Genomic DNA, 14,717 nt, shown 5'->3' with positions numbered 1-14,717 from the left:
AGGCCAACGTAGGCTCAGGCTGCGGCAAGTACAGGTAGACCCCCCCTTGGATGAGGTCTCCATTACAGCCATCCCAATCTCCAAGCCTCTGCTTTCCCTAGGCCAGCCTCTAAGAAATATAAAATCAATTAAACAAGGAAGCCATTAGACTATGTGGCTCCAAGTCTTAGTCTACACAAGCATTCTAAAACCTAAGCCTGTAAATCCCTCAAGGTTCAGAAATCTAAACCTAAGAACCACCAATCACAAATAGCCAACTAGACTTTTCCAAATAAGGCAAATGCTTAGGCTCTAGCCAATCAAGTAATGTTTTTGCTTTGCTTCCTTCCACATCTTCTTTACAAGTCTTCCCCTGGGGCACTTTGGTGACTCAGTTGGCTAAGCATCCAACTCTTGCTTTCGGCTCAGGTCATGATCTCACGGTTCATGAGTTTGATCCCCACATTGGGCTCTGCACTGACGATGCAAAGCCTGCTTGGGATTCTCTCTTTCCCCTTCTCTCTGTCCCTCCTGTGCGCGCTCTCTCTCTCTCTCTCTCTCTCTCTCTCTCTCTGTCTCTCAAAATAAATAAATAAACTTAAAAACAAGTCTTCCCCTGGGCTCCTGTCAGTGGAGTGCTCCTGACAACATCCAGTTTGACTCTGCCTGATTTGACTGATTTTTGTTCAAATATACTCTGAAGATTTTCATATGCCTCAAAATTTATCTTTTAACAGAGCCTGCAAAAGATGAGAGATCCTAAGAGCAGGGTCTAAAGAACTTGTACTATTTAATTCTTTCTCCCTGTACTATAAGAATTTAACTGATGAGCATAAAGCAATATTCAATACTAAATTAGTTTTGCTAATTGTCATTTGTTCTCAAATGATTCTTTCCAAAAACACAGAGAAAGCAAGAGCAAGACAAATGTGAAGCTATTTGAATATGGGAATCTCTTGACTGTCTCCCGTCAGATTCATATGGGAATTTGGAATGGTAAATACAATGTGTTGGGGGACGGAGGGGAGAATAAATTTTTACATGAGGAAAGTTAATAAGAGAGTAATTGTTTTTTTTGTCTTGGCTATGAAACCTCCTCAGCAAGTATTTGAAAATATAGTAATAAATCAAAAATCTAATAAAGGAGAGTTAAGGAGAGTGAGTTGGTGGGAGTGGGAAGGAATTTTATTGGAACAGAGCCCAAAAGAAACCCAGGAAATAAGTCACAGAGGGAGCAGAGGGGTTCACTAGGGTGGATACATCTTTTCAATATCATGCCAAAACTATAGCTTTAACGCTTCAAGTCCAAATGGACTAATTTCTTACCTATTAGCCCACTATTTCCTGACTATTTGCTCAGATCACAGTTTCCTAGGTGTGGTATTCCACAGATCTAAAAAATAGACAGCTTTCTCCCACTAAAAGCGCTCCATACTGGTGCACCTGGGTGGCCCAGCTCCATACTGGTGCACCTGACTCTTGGTTTCGGCTCAGGTCATGAACTCACAGTTCATGAGTTTGAGCCCCGCATTGGGCTCTGCACTGTAAGCCCAGAGCCTGCTTGAAATGCTCCCCGCCCCCATCTCTGCCCCTCCCTTGTTCTCTCTCTCTCAAAATAAATAAATAAACTTCAAAAAAAACCCACTCCTTATCTTAAAGAAGTGACAGTTCTCATCACCCACATGGAAAATACACTGGCAGAATTGCAGAAGTCCCTATCAATGCCTCCAAATTGCAACATAAATAAAAACTACACAAAATGCAATAGTTAAATGAATTTCAAAAAATTATATCTATACTTAGACTCACATTAGAAGTCATAATTTTGTGGCTTTAATACTTATTCTGGTGGCAAATTTCAAAGTTATTTTCAGGCAGATTCCCCATGCTTAAATACAATCTGTCTTCTTTTTTTTTTTTCAACGTTTATTTATTTTTGGGACAGAGAGAGACAGAGCATGAACGGGGGAGGGGCAGAGAGACAGGGAGACACAGAATCGGAAACAGGCTCCAGGCTCTGAGCCGTCAGCCCAGAGCCCGACGCGGGGCTCGAACTCACGGACCGCGAGATCGTGACCTGGCTGAAGTCGGACGCTTAACCGACTGCGCCACCCAGGCGCCCCAATACAATCTGTCTTCTAAAGACATCTGAGCCTCTATCCATTTAAGGAATATTAATGATCCCAACATGTAAAAAAAACTGAATTTGGTTAGGCAAACTCTAACATGAAAATATCACATCATAAGAAAATCATTTCCATTTACTTCAAGAGGTGAGCACAAAATAGTAAAGTCCTATTTGCTCAAAACACTGGTCAAGCTCAGTGTAGTACAGAATAAACCGAAGATTTGCTGGTTCCACATCAAGGCTACGAATCTATACTGCCACTGAGTTAGGATTAATAAAAACACATTTATTTCATACTAACCACTGGATTTGGGCTCCAAATTATTATCTTCATTTCACAGAAGATAAACGGATACTTATTTTAAGCTTCCTGCTTCACATCATCCATCTAGTAAGAGAATTTCAAAGCAATGTTGCTATCGCTTTGATTCTGGCTCGTGGTACACAGGCTATGAATAACATGGAAGGGCATCTGTCATTGTTAGCAAATATGGGATCAAAGGATGTATGTTGCTTTAGCGGAAAACTGTACAAACTAAGAATTTAACCTAATAAAGATAATATGTTCAGAGTCAACAAATCACAGGTGTGTTTTTCTTCAAGTAAAATTCCAAAACACAATGTTTAGGGGGAAACATAGCAGCGTTCTCTTTATAACCCCCGATCCCACCAATGGGAGGGCGATGGGCATGAGCCTGGCCTCCTGAGGAAAAATGCTTCCCCAGTGGCTACCCCCTGGACACAACCAAAAGGGTGCTCACACTCAAATCTCATAGAGATTTCAAACAAACTGATGAGAACTTAGATGCTCAAGTTGTAATATTTACGATAACCCTTAATTAAACAGAGTTGCTAATGCATTTAACATCTTGATTAGCATATTGTTTGGCACAAAGGAGAACCATGTGACCCCCAAACTATCCTCCAGTGGCTAAGCCTTGCCATTCAGGCAAATGCACTGAATTTCGAGCAAGAGCACCTGGGCTCTTGCCCTGGCTCTACAATTAGTGAGCTCTGTGACCTTAAACAAGACGTTCAGTTTCTCTCTTCTCCAGGTTTTCCACTTATAAAATGGCAGGGCAATATTAGACTTAACTTTCTTTAAACTCAACAAGGAGGTATTGGGCTGGAAACCAGACTAATATTAAGACCATCTCAGGGTACTTTCTGACCTGAAATTCTGTGAAAATCTACTCTTCATGCTTCCAGATCTCATCATCTTCCATGGCACACTGTATTTATGCTATATCTTTGCTGTTTAAGCTATTTGAGGAAGCCTTCTATTCATTGTCTTTTGGCTCTGTGGACGTTGAAACTAACAAACCATACATGGTGATTCTATCCAAGTGGATTCAGAGCTTCTCTGGAAAGCAGTCAAGGATACAACTAAACTATGTTTACTAGAAACTGAAGGATGGATGAGCAGAGCTGATTAACCTCAGAGGCTGCCAGGAGAGCCTGTGCTGATGTCTGTACCCGCTGTAGTTTTGGGGTCCACTGGGGCTGGAGCAGCCCCTTTACTTATGCATAGCATTTCCTTCAGTACCACCAACCCATTTAATCAGTTGTCTTTCTGCTTAAGAATGAAGGAAAGGATGAAAATAAATGCATTATTATTTCCTATTAGTTTCTGTGAGAAACATTTAGTGTCCTATTAATAGGGATGGCTTTTATCCCCTGACGGGATTTTTTAAGAATAAAGACAGCCCATTAAAGCTCTTAGCTCAGAATCTGGCGCATATTTGGTTCCCACTTTGTCATTATTATCGTCAGTCACATCAGGAAGACATATCAGCATAGTAAACCCCAGTGCCAGAGGACAACACATCATGTTTTGTGTTTGGTGTCATAATGATTACATAAAAGATATATTGAATGAGTGAGACCCTCAGAGACAATAATACATAGGACAGTACAAAACATGTGTGTTTCCATTAACTGTCATTTTCCAAGTCGATCATGGCAGCCATTCATATTGGATAGTATGATTCCTCTACATTTTCACATTAAATGATCAAACTCATTATTTTAAGGAAATGTGAGCTTTCTTCTGCTAGAAAAAGCTAAGGTAAATCTGAAACTAAGGAACATGAGAGCTGAAAAGTTTCAAGGACAAGTGCCTGGGGAAGCTGATAATTAGAGGCTATTTGATCTCTAACTCCATGCTCCCCTGACTCTTACTTCATATCCTTCACAGGCTAGTGGTTTGGACAACAAGATTTTCCACTTTCCTCAGGGAACAGGGCTGATACAAAAAAAGTACATCTGAAGGTGAATAAAACTTTAGCTCTCAATTTCTTAAAATACCACACAAAGGTACAAATTCAGGCATAGCATTGTCTGAACAAAGTATCATGTGTTTTATTTCCCCGTGATCTACTTCAGTTCTTGGCAGTGGGCACTTGCTACAGCCATGAAAACAGCACTGACTTCATCTTAGGCGAGAAAATAGACTCTGAATGCCATAGACTGGGTTGTAGCCCCAAAATTCACATGTTGATGCCATAATCCTTCATGTGAATGCACTGTAGCCAGGGCCGTCAGGAGATGATTAAGGCTAAACGGGGGCATCAGGACGGAGCTATGAGCCAAGAGACCTGGTACCACTGGAGCTCTCTCTTTCCCTTATGAGGATAACAAGAAGGCGGCCGTCTGGAACCCAACCCGGCTGGCACCCTCATCTTGGACCCCCCAGCCTCCAGAACCATGAGAAACAAATGTCTGTTGCTGAAGCCATCCAGTCTGTGGTATGTGATATGGTACCCTGCATTGTTAGACGCTGGTTCAATAGGAAGAGCATCTGGACAGAGTAGAATGCAGGAAGCTTCTCCTTACTGGACATGACCCAAGTCACCTACACACATGCACATCCCTACACACACACACACACACACACACACACACGTAGAAACCCATGCTCATGCAGGCACATACACACATATGCACACAGACACACATGCATATCCACATGCACACATACACAAACACACATATGCATACACACATATACATAGACACACTCTACTTTAGAATGGCCTTTCCTGATTATGGTGTTGCTTTTCAAAGTAGAAACTAACAGACAAAAATAGATGCATATGGGGGCGCCTGGGTGGCACAGTCGGTTGAGCGTCCGACTTCAGCCAGGTCACGATCTCGCGGTCCGTGAGTTCGAGCCCCGCGTCAGGCTCTGGGCTGATGGCTCAGAGCCTGGAGCCTGTTTCCGATTCTGTGTCTCCTTCTCTCTCTGCCCCTCCCCTGCTCGTGCTCTGTCTCTCTCTGTCCCAAAAATAAATAAACGTTGAAAAAAAATAGATGCATATGTAAGGAGAGTTACAGATGAAGTTCTTTGAGTTATCACTTAAATATGGATAAATACGTTCAAAATTAACTAAGGAAATAGAAAAGGTGACTATTCTTGTTCTACAAAGATTCACCAAAAGGTTTATTGGTGTAACCGTATCTAAAAATGCATAAAATAAGCAATATATTCTGCGAGGCAATATATATTTTGGGAGGGGGGATTTTAATACAATACATGCCTTCAAGACTCCTCCCATCTAGAAAAGTTTTCTATAGAAAGCTTCCTAACATTAATCACTGTCCTTTTCTCAAAATCATGCAATTGTAAGTATATTCAGGAAAATATGTTCTATATAAGATGACATAAATTATATGCATTACCGTTAGCATTTGGTTATTACTACTTCACATATACTTATATAGACAATTGTATCTTCATCCTGTTTATGTAATTATATTACAGACGACACCTATTAAAAATGTATGAACGCAGGTGAATCTCACATAGGAAGTCACTAGGTTCCTTCGCCCAGTTTGCATTAAAAACTCCTCTTCCATATTTAGCAGGTCTTCGCATACTGCTTTGAATAATTTGTGCTATCATTCCAGAACAGATTTAATGCATTATTCAGTTATGATTAATTTCCCCCTTGTTTTAGAACAAGATGAGTTCAAAATTCAAAGGGTTTTCCTTCAGGCTGAAAACTGATAGAATCGTTGTGCGATTCCACTTCCTCAACGCCAGAGATCGTCTGTGCTTTAGTCCTTGGCGGCTAATTACAGCAATTAGTGTCACCTCTTCGGTCACATATTTCACCCCACATTCGACATCGCTGTAATTAAACAGATTACCAGCATAACCGATTTACATTAGTGGCGGTTCTCTCTCCGCCATACATTTCTCTACTTCTAGCAAAACAAATTTCAACTCTGTTTGAACGCTTGATTGCTTTTCCATCAAGAGAAAGTGAGGTACTCTATTTTATCTTTATTAATAGACGAGGACAGGATTTTCCAGATATAAGAGTAAAGAAAATGTAGTTCCTTTAATTGCTTAGAACCAAACCAAATGGCTCTCACATGGGAAATAGCTAAGACAGTGGTTCTCAACCTTGACGGCCCTTCAGATACACCTAAGGAGAGTTTTAAAATCCTGCTGGCTGAGTCCCAATCCCCAGAGATTCTGATGTAAGTGATGGAGGATGTACCTGGTCCTAAGTTCATTTTAAAAGGGTCCATGTAATTCCAGCATACAGGAAAGGCAGAGACCCACTGGTCCAAAGTTTGGACTTTAGATAAATCCTGAAGATTGGCTATTAACCAACTTATTTTTTATTAATATGCCAAAAGTGAAAAGTGTACTAACCAAGAATACTCCTATAAATATTTGTAGGACACTGGAAAAATAGGTTTCCCATCCAGGCTCAACTGAAGAAGAACTGACTCTACTATTTTCCCACAACTTTTCAAGTCAAGTGTGGTCAGTTTGCATAATGGATCCAATACTGCAGTGACACCTCCATTTATTTCAGCCATTCATCTTCCATAGCAAGTTGGATAAAGAACGGTTGACGTCTAGACTGACTTATTTGGAGTGGCTTAGTTGCCACTTGGCAGGTGATTCTGCTACTTATCTAACTGCTGGAATGTTGTGACCCAGAGCTGAAGTGGAACCATGACCCTTGTTCATCAGAGTCCTGGGAAATTCGGAGTGGGAAGCGAATGACACAAGTGGGAGAGGTTTGAGAAATAAAGTTTTAAAACACGGTGGACTGGGGTGCCTGGGTGGCTCAGCGGATTAAGCGTCCGACTCTTGATTTCAGCCAAGGTCATGGTCTCCTGGTTTGTGGGATCAAGCCCCACCTCAGGCTCCATGCTGGCAGCTTGGAGCCTGCTTGCGATTCTCTCTCTGCCCCTTCCCTCCTCTCTCTCCCAAAGCATAGATAGATAGATGATAGATAGATAGATAGATAGATAGATAGACAGACTAAATAAACTTAAAAAAAATATGGTAGAGAAAAAATTGCTTTAAATCCGAATACTGTATACAGCTATGCAAAGGAATGTTCCAGCTTTCACTATGATCTTGCAAGTCAGAATCAACTAATACCTTCCCTTCAACCTACAAGCCTATTTGAAAGGCATAATGAGTAGGTTGCGACTGGGGCACGAATTTAATCCTACAGTTGACTAAATGTGAAACACTAGGCAAGATACTTAAATTGCTATGCCTCAATCTCCCCATTAAATGGACCCAACAATAGTGCCTCTGCCATATGGCTGATAGGAAGATTAAATAAAATTACCTCCTTCCGGAATCAACATGAACTGTTATCCGTGTTCCCAGAACTGTACTTGGACTATCAGGGTTCCAAAGAAGGTACCTACTTGTTCAGTTACTATCAAATGTATCCAGCCAATCTGGAAATACGTTGAAATAAAATACCAAAACAAAACTTCCGGGCTGTTTTCTACCTCAACATAATCTATGCGGTGGCAAAGGAGGGATCCTAGAATCTGAACATGCAGGTAGATTCTACGTTTTCCACAGCCCCATTTGTGATCACCACATTCCCTCCATGTTGAGAATAATCTTTTCAGAAATATTCTTTTCTACACTTTACAACTGCCCCTGCTCTCTGAAATCTGGAACCTTCGCTAATCAGCTAAGGTTAAATTTACATAGAGCATCAGGTATACTGTGTGGAAAACTACTGCATTTTGCAATTAATCTTTTAGTTCTCAAGGAACTTCTTTAATTTTCTGTGCTGAGGAACTTACATTTAGCACATTAATCAAACTTATTTTTTACAGGTATAATTTAATAGCAAGGCACAGATTTTTCAATTTGAGACATTTTTCATAGCAAAAAAGATACTGGTGTTTCTCATTACAGCTGTCCACAGAATACAGCCAAAGGGAAACTTCTGAATGTTTTCCCTATAACTGTGCATTCTTTATGGAGAATTGATCACTGATTCATCTGTTATTTTCACTGAATTTTTTCAAATAAACAAGCATAATCATATCTTTGCCAAATATTCAAGGACTTAGTTTTCATTTTTGTTTCTTTACCTTCTATCTGACAAAACTTGCAAACTATTAACTTCAATGCTAACCCAATGTTTTTCGAGACATGGTGATTGGAATACCTGCATTGAACATGCTTGATAAAAACACAAGTTCCTGGAGTCCAGTCCCAGCCACACCGAGCCACTCCATCAGAAACTATGGGTAACAAACACTGCCTAGTCCTAAGAGAAACTTCTAGTGTCTACTAAGACTCTCCCTCTAAAAGGTTTTCTATTTAATTCAATTTGTTCAGCTCATAATCCTATTAATTCTTGTATATATTTTGAAAGAACAAGCAACTCAGGGGCGCCTGGGTGTCTTAGTCAGTTAAGCGTCCAACTTCAGCTCAGGTCATGATCTCACTGTTTGTAGGTTCAAGCCCCGTGTCGGGCTCTGTGCTGACAGCTCAGAGCCTGGAGCCTGCTTCAGATTCTGTGTCTCCGTCTCTCTCCGTCCCTCCCCTGCTCATGCTCTCTCTCTCTCTCTCTCTCTCTCAAAAATAAACATAAAAAAAAAAGAAGAAGCAATTTAAACACACCTGCAAATTTGAGTCTCATAAATTATGCTTTAAGCTCATATTATGCAAAGATATTTTCTTGGACAATTAGAGTGTTTGCTTATTTCTTCTGCTGTTTCCCATAGCAAAGGAGTACAAAATTACTTTAGTACTTTTATCTATTTTTTTTGTAAGGAAAAAATAATCTATTATCAGAAATGTTTCCTACTTGGAAAATCACAAAATCCCCGAAAATGCCAATGTACTAATGATTTTGCTTATAAAATAGAAAACTACCAATAACTTCGAAGTCCCTTGTGTCCACCCTTTTCTAGTCTCACCCTCCTGACAAGAGGTAATCACCAGCCTTCATTGTTGTGCGTCATCCCTCTCCTGCTTTTCTCTTAGCTTACCACACGTGGGTATACCCATAGACGGTAGGAGGCACGCTGCTGAACATTTCATAAGGTGGGATCATGTGTAGATATTTGGCAGACCGTGTCTTTAATTGAAAATGGATGTGGACGTGTAGAGCAGCGGGCCATGTCATTTTTACTGCTGTCTAGTACTTTGGATTGTGAATATATCACAGTCTATCCATCCAGTGAGCAGAAGACATTGGGTTGTTAGTTACTTTTGTAACAGTTACTACCGCAAACAATGATGCAATGAGCAGGCTGGGGCAGGTCTCCTAGTATGTGTGTGCAAGAATTTTTCCAGGTTATGTACCCGGAAATGAAATTGCTGGCTATAGGACATGCATGGATTCAACTTTACTAGATAAGAGCAAATCATTTTCTCCAGTGCCTGAACCAGTTTGGGTTCCCACTAGTTCTCACCGATGCACACGCATGTGATGGGGTCTTTAGTCTTTTTAATTTTAGTCATTAAAGTGGATGTTAAGTGTAGCTTATTATTTCTATTTGCATTTCTCTGATTTGAAGAAATAAAGCATTTTTTAATGGTTTATTGGCCTTTGGTGTATTCTCTTACATAAAATGCCTTTTGTATTGTGGTCTTTTCTCTAGTGTTTTTCTTATTAATTTGTAGAAATTCATAGATCCTGGATCTTAATCATTAGTCTGTTTATACAGACTAATTTTCTTTATTAGTATATACATTTTCTTTATTGGCCCTTACTAAACGCACCTACCAAGAAACATTTTATACTAAATCCTCACCTCATGGCCTTTAAGGTCACCTAAGCGATGTGAATTCATGCCCCCAACTCTGTTTGTGAGCTGGTTTGTGGTTGACAATTCGCAGAAGAAAACAGTTGCCCTTTGTTCACTTAGTGAAAAGACTGGGAACAGCAAATATTCTTGCTGTCCCCTGGTTCAAACTTTGAGGTTTTGATTCTCAGGCTGGGGTGTCTCCACATCACTGCCTATGGCCGGGGGCCCCGGCCCACCCGGAAAATGACTGCCTGCTCGACCTAGCTCTCTGGACCCAAGATTTCTCTTCACCTTAACATTCCAGGATAGCCTTATTTTTTTTTCCCCAATGCTACTATAAAACTAAAGGAAAATCTATTTAATATTTTATACATCTTGTGCTGGAGGTGTTCCTTAGGTTACTTTCTCTGGCATATTGCTAATAAAACATCTCAAGAAATTAAATTAATAACTGGGATACCCGGGTGGCTCAGTCAGTTAAGCATCTGACTCTTGATTTTGGCTCAGGTCATGATCTCGCGGTTCGTGGGTTCGAGCCCCGCGTCGGGCTCTGTGCTGACAGCTCAGAGCCTGGAGCCAGCTTCACATTCTGTGTCTCCCCCTCTCTCTCTGACCCTCCCTCCCTCACACACTGTCTCTCTTTCTCTCTCAAAGATAAATAAACGTTAAAAAAAAAAAGTTTTAAATAAATAAATAACATATTAAAAAAAAGATGAGGCCTCTTGTGTTCCTCTTGTTTGGAATCCAGTTTTCCCAAACCAGTGAATTCCATTACAAGGCTACCAAACAGACAGCACTTTCCCAGTTCTGGAAGTGTAATGAAGGATCAAAGGCAATGCTCAGGGCTTTAGGGAGCAGCACCGTAGAAAAGTACTCTGGAGGTTAATGGTTGCATTCCAATGAATTCTGCTCTGTGTAGCATTTCCAGGGACAGCTGCACCATTCCTGAGGCTGCTTGGACTGTTTCATTGCTTATGATGGCCCCAAATGCCAACTAGTTCCATTTTTCAACCAGCTAGTTTAATAAATTATGCATCATACCCACTTCCAGTAGACTGAGCATCTCTAGTATTGTCAAAGGTTTGGTTTCCTACCTCGCCTCCCCACTGGAGTAAATAATCCTTTAATAAACACAGACGCAGGATTCTTTTCACGAAGATGGTAAAGTAGGGGGCCCCAGCTTTCGTCTCCCCATAAAGACAAGAACCAGACAGCGATTCATGAACAAAAGTAGTTCTGGGAGAGCTCAGGAGCCCACTTCAGAAGCTGCAGCAACACCGTGCAACAAAACACCTGAGAATAAGCACACCCCAAAAGGAAGGAAGAACACTTTCATTTTGAAGCATCACCCCTTCCCCCAGACCAGCACCACTCAGTGCCAAGAGGACACTAAACTCCCCGGCTTGAAAGAATTCCTATCACAGGGAAGGGGAGGGCGGAGCAAGCACCCAGGTTCCCCAGCCTTTTGGGACACTGTCCGAAGCACTCGCCCAGAGACCAGCAGGGCTGACACATCCAGAGGTAGCTAAGAAAAGGAAGAAGATCATTTTTACCTTACGCTTCTATTATTCTGTAGCATTTTATGTTAACCATCTACTGCTTTTGTAACCAGAAAAAAACATTCAAGGTATTTTAATCTTGAAGAACAGAGATGAAAAATACTTTCTCTCCCGCTTCCTCTTGCCTTTGGCTGGTTTATCGACCTCTGTGACTTCAGGCATCTCCCGCATGGGGCTCTGGGACGCCAGTCAGTGACGGATTCTGAACAGCCTACTCTGTAGACTGCATGTCAGAATAGGATACTGCCAGGAAGAGGCAGGCCAGGGAAACTGTAAAGGAAAGGAGACTCAGGTTTGGGGAGTTTTGTCTGTTTACAAAACTGCTAATGCTTTTATTTTTTTTAATCAAAAAAAATTTTTTTTAACATTTATTTATTTTTGAGAGAGACAGCGAGAGAGCAGGGGAGGGGCGGAAGGAGAAGACGATAGATACGGAATCCAAAGCAGGTTCCAGGCTCCGAGCTGTCAGCACAGAGATGGAGGCAGGGCTCGAACCCACGAACCGCCCACCCAGGCGCCCCAGTGACAGTTGTTTCTAACAATGAAACCTGCAGTCCGTGATCCAACCACGGCCAGAGGATCAACAATTTCCACAAATTTAAAGCTAAGCGGGAAAAACTGGCTTGAATAAAGAAGACGTTGTGTTTTAATATTTGTGGTCCTCTATTCATTTCATCATCCTTTTCGGGAATTAAGCATCTGTGTGAATCAAGAAAATGCTGCTGCGCTATGAATAGTTTTTGTTGATGAATAAAATGCTTAAAACAATAAATTTAATTTTTTTAGTATATTCAGACAAGTTACTGCTTTACTAATTGAACTTACTGTTTGAATTTTGTTTCACAAAACTACTTTTGAGCTTTAAAGACTTACTGCCACACACTGCTTTGGTTTCTTCCTTTTTTAACTTTAGTTTTCTCCAATGAGAAATGGGTACTTTTTTTATAATGTCCCCCTCCAGCCCAGCCCTTTGCTGAAATTCTAAGTAAAAAAAAGTCATCATATGCCAGATTTTAAGTCAATAAAATTTGTGTACAAGCAACTCACTCCTTCCGCTTGAAGTGAACATGAAATTGTCTTGTGATCACATAGATGTGTGGTGATCTTCTGCCTGACGGTTACGTACGTGGCTCGGCTCGGCCTCAGATTATAATATTTACAGAGATCTAACAGAGTTGCAAGTTTGTCATGAAGCTCCAGAAATACTAGACAGAAATAATACATAGTAGGGACCCAGAGAACTGTGACTTCTAGATTCTAGAGTTATTCTACATTCCTAGTAAATTTGCCAATTTACGTCTGTCAAGTGGTTGTGTTCTGTTAGGGGGCTTTGTGTTCTAGGCCAAATGCTGGCCTAGAGCAGTGTTTCCAAAAGTACAGTACATATAAAGAAAATATAATTTTACAACGTGTCAGCAAAAAATACCGTGGCTGTTATCATTTTCCCTAGCACACCTAGCCATCTTTACCTTACCCTAACTGTCCTTTATGTGTGGCATTTATTACCATACAAAATATGTTTGTTTGTTATATTTCTCACTTGTTTCTCTATCCCTCTGCTAAAATATAAGTCCATGATAGCAGGAAGTTTTCTGTTTTTAGTTCACTGATCTATCCCAAGCACCTAGGACCACATCTGAGACACAGTAATCATTTCATAAGTATTTGTGGAATAAGTATTTAGACATTGATCACAAGTATCAAAATGAATATAAACAAAATAGATGACTTCAGCTCTTATAAGAAAATTATAATGTCTTTAGCTCCTATGGCGTAAGAAAAAAATAACTTGCCTTCTATGGCAAATTTTAGATACTGGACACAGATTCCAGAAGAGAAATCTAGAGTAAACTACATGCTCAGGTTTTTAGAAGAGCAGGAGAATCCCAGGCTCACCTCATCCCACAAATACAACCAGGTAAGTACAAAGTCATTCCAAATACCCCAGAACTCGACCCGAATACTGGAAGAACACACTCCACAACTAAAGGTGGAGAAGAAGCAAAGAAGGTAGGAAGTGCAGAAATGTGGTTTGGGAGAGAAACGGACTGTGGCCACTGCAGTGGGGTGGTGGCTTTGGTCACAGAGAAGGGTGAGAGACAGACTAGCACACAGGGGAACCCACATGGGGAAGACGCATCCGCAGAGCAGTTAACTTGGAAAGCAAGGGGGCTGGATTTCATGAGTTTTTGCAACCAGTAAGGCATAAAGCCTGGAGCTCTAAAGGTCAGCGGACTTAGCCCAGGGAGAGGCCAGAAGCATTGGGGCTATTCTTGAATAGAAGACAGGAAAACAATCCACAGACACACAGCATGGAAACAGCCCCTGAAGACTTCTTGGGGCACACAGTGGGGGGGTTATTTGCTTATCTTGCAGCATGTCCCAGAAAGGCAGCATTCACAGACAGACTCCTCTCCGAACAAAGGAACTGGCAGGTGCCATTTCCCTCCCCTGCCCCTCAGTATAATGAGCACAGGGCCACCTGTGGGAACCAGCTCAGCACCAGTACTCACTACCTAGCTTGCTTATACCAAGCCCCACCCCCCTGCACTCTGGTGGAACTGCCCTTCCCAGACACTTGCCTCAGTCCCCGTGCAGCAGCAAGCCCCCACCGTAGAAGTCTGGCCCAAACCCCTGCTCAAACGACACCTCCTGACCTGGGAGCTTTGCAGAGCCTCCTATCTGGTGGCCGTGGCAACACATCTCACAAGCAGACCAGAGCACACCTGGCGAGAATGCACCACGTTCGGGCCAGGGACCAAACATTGCCCAAAACAGACAAAGAGAGCGTCTGCAGACATCTGGCCTAAAGGATAAAGCGGCCAGGACACGGCAGCAGAGTGCACACAGCACACATTCGAGACATTCCACAAGGAGACATGCCCTGGGGAATAGGACCTCTGCTTCATAAGGCCATTCCCCCAAGAACAGGAGACAAAGCTTACTTTCCTCACACACATCAACAGGCACAGAGACTCAGACAATATGAGGAGACAGGAATTTGTCCC

The sequence above is a fragment of the Lynx canadensis genome, chromosome F2 (assembly GCF_007474595.2).
Source record: "Lynx canadensis isolate LIC74 chromosome F2, mLynCan4.pri.v2, whole genome shotgun sequence".
Classification (NCBI taxonomy): domain Eukaryota; kingdom Metazoa; phylum Chordata; class Mammalia; order Carnivora; family Felidae; genus Lynx; species Lynx canadensis.
Note: the sequence above shows the minus strand (reverse complement) of the source record.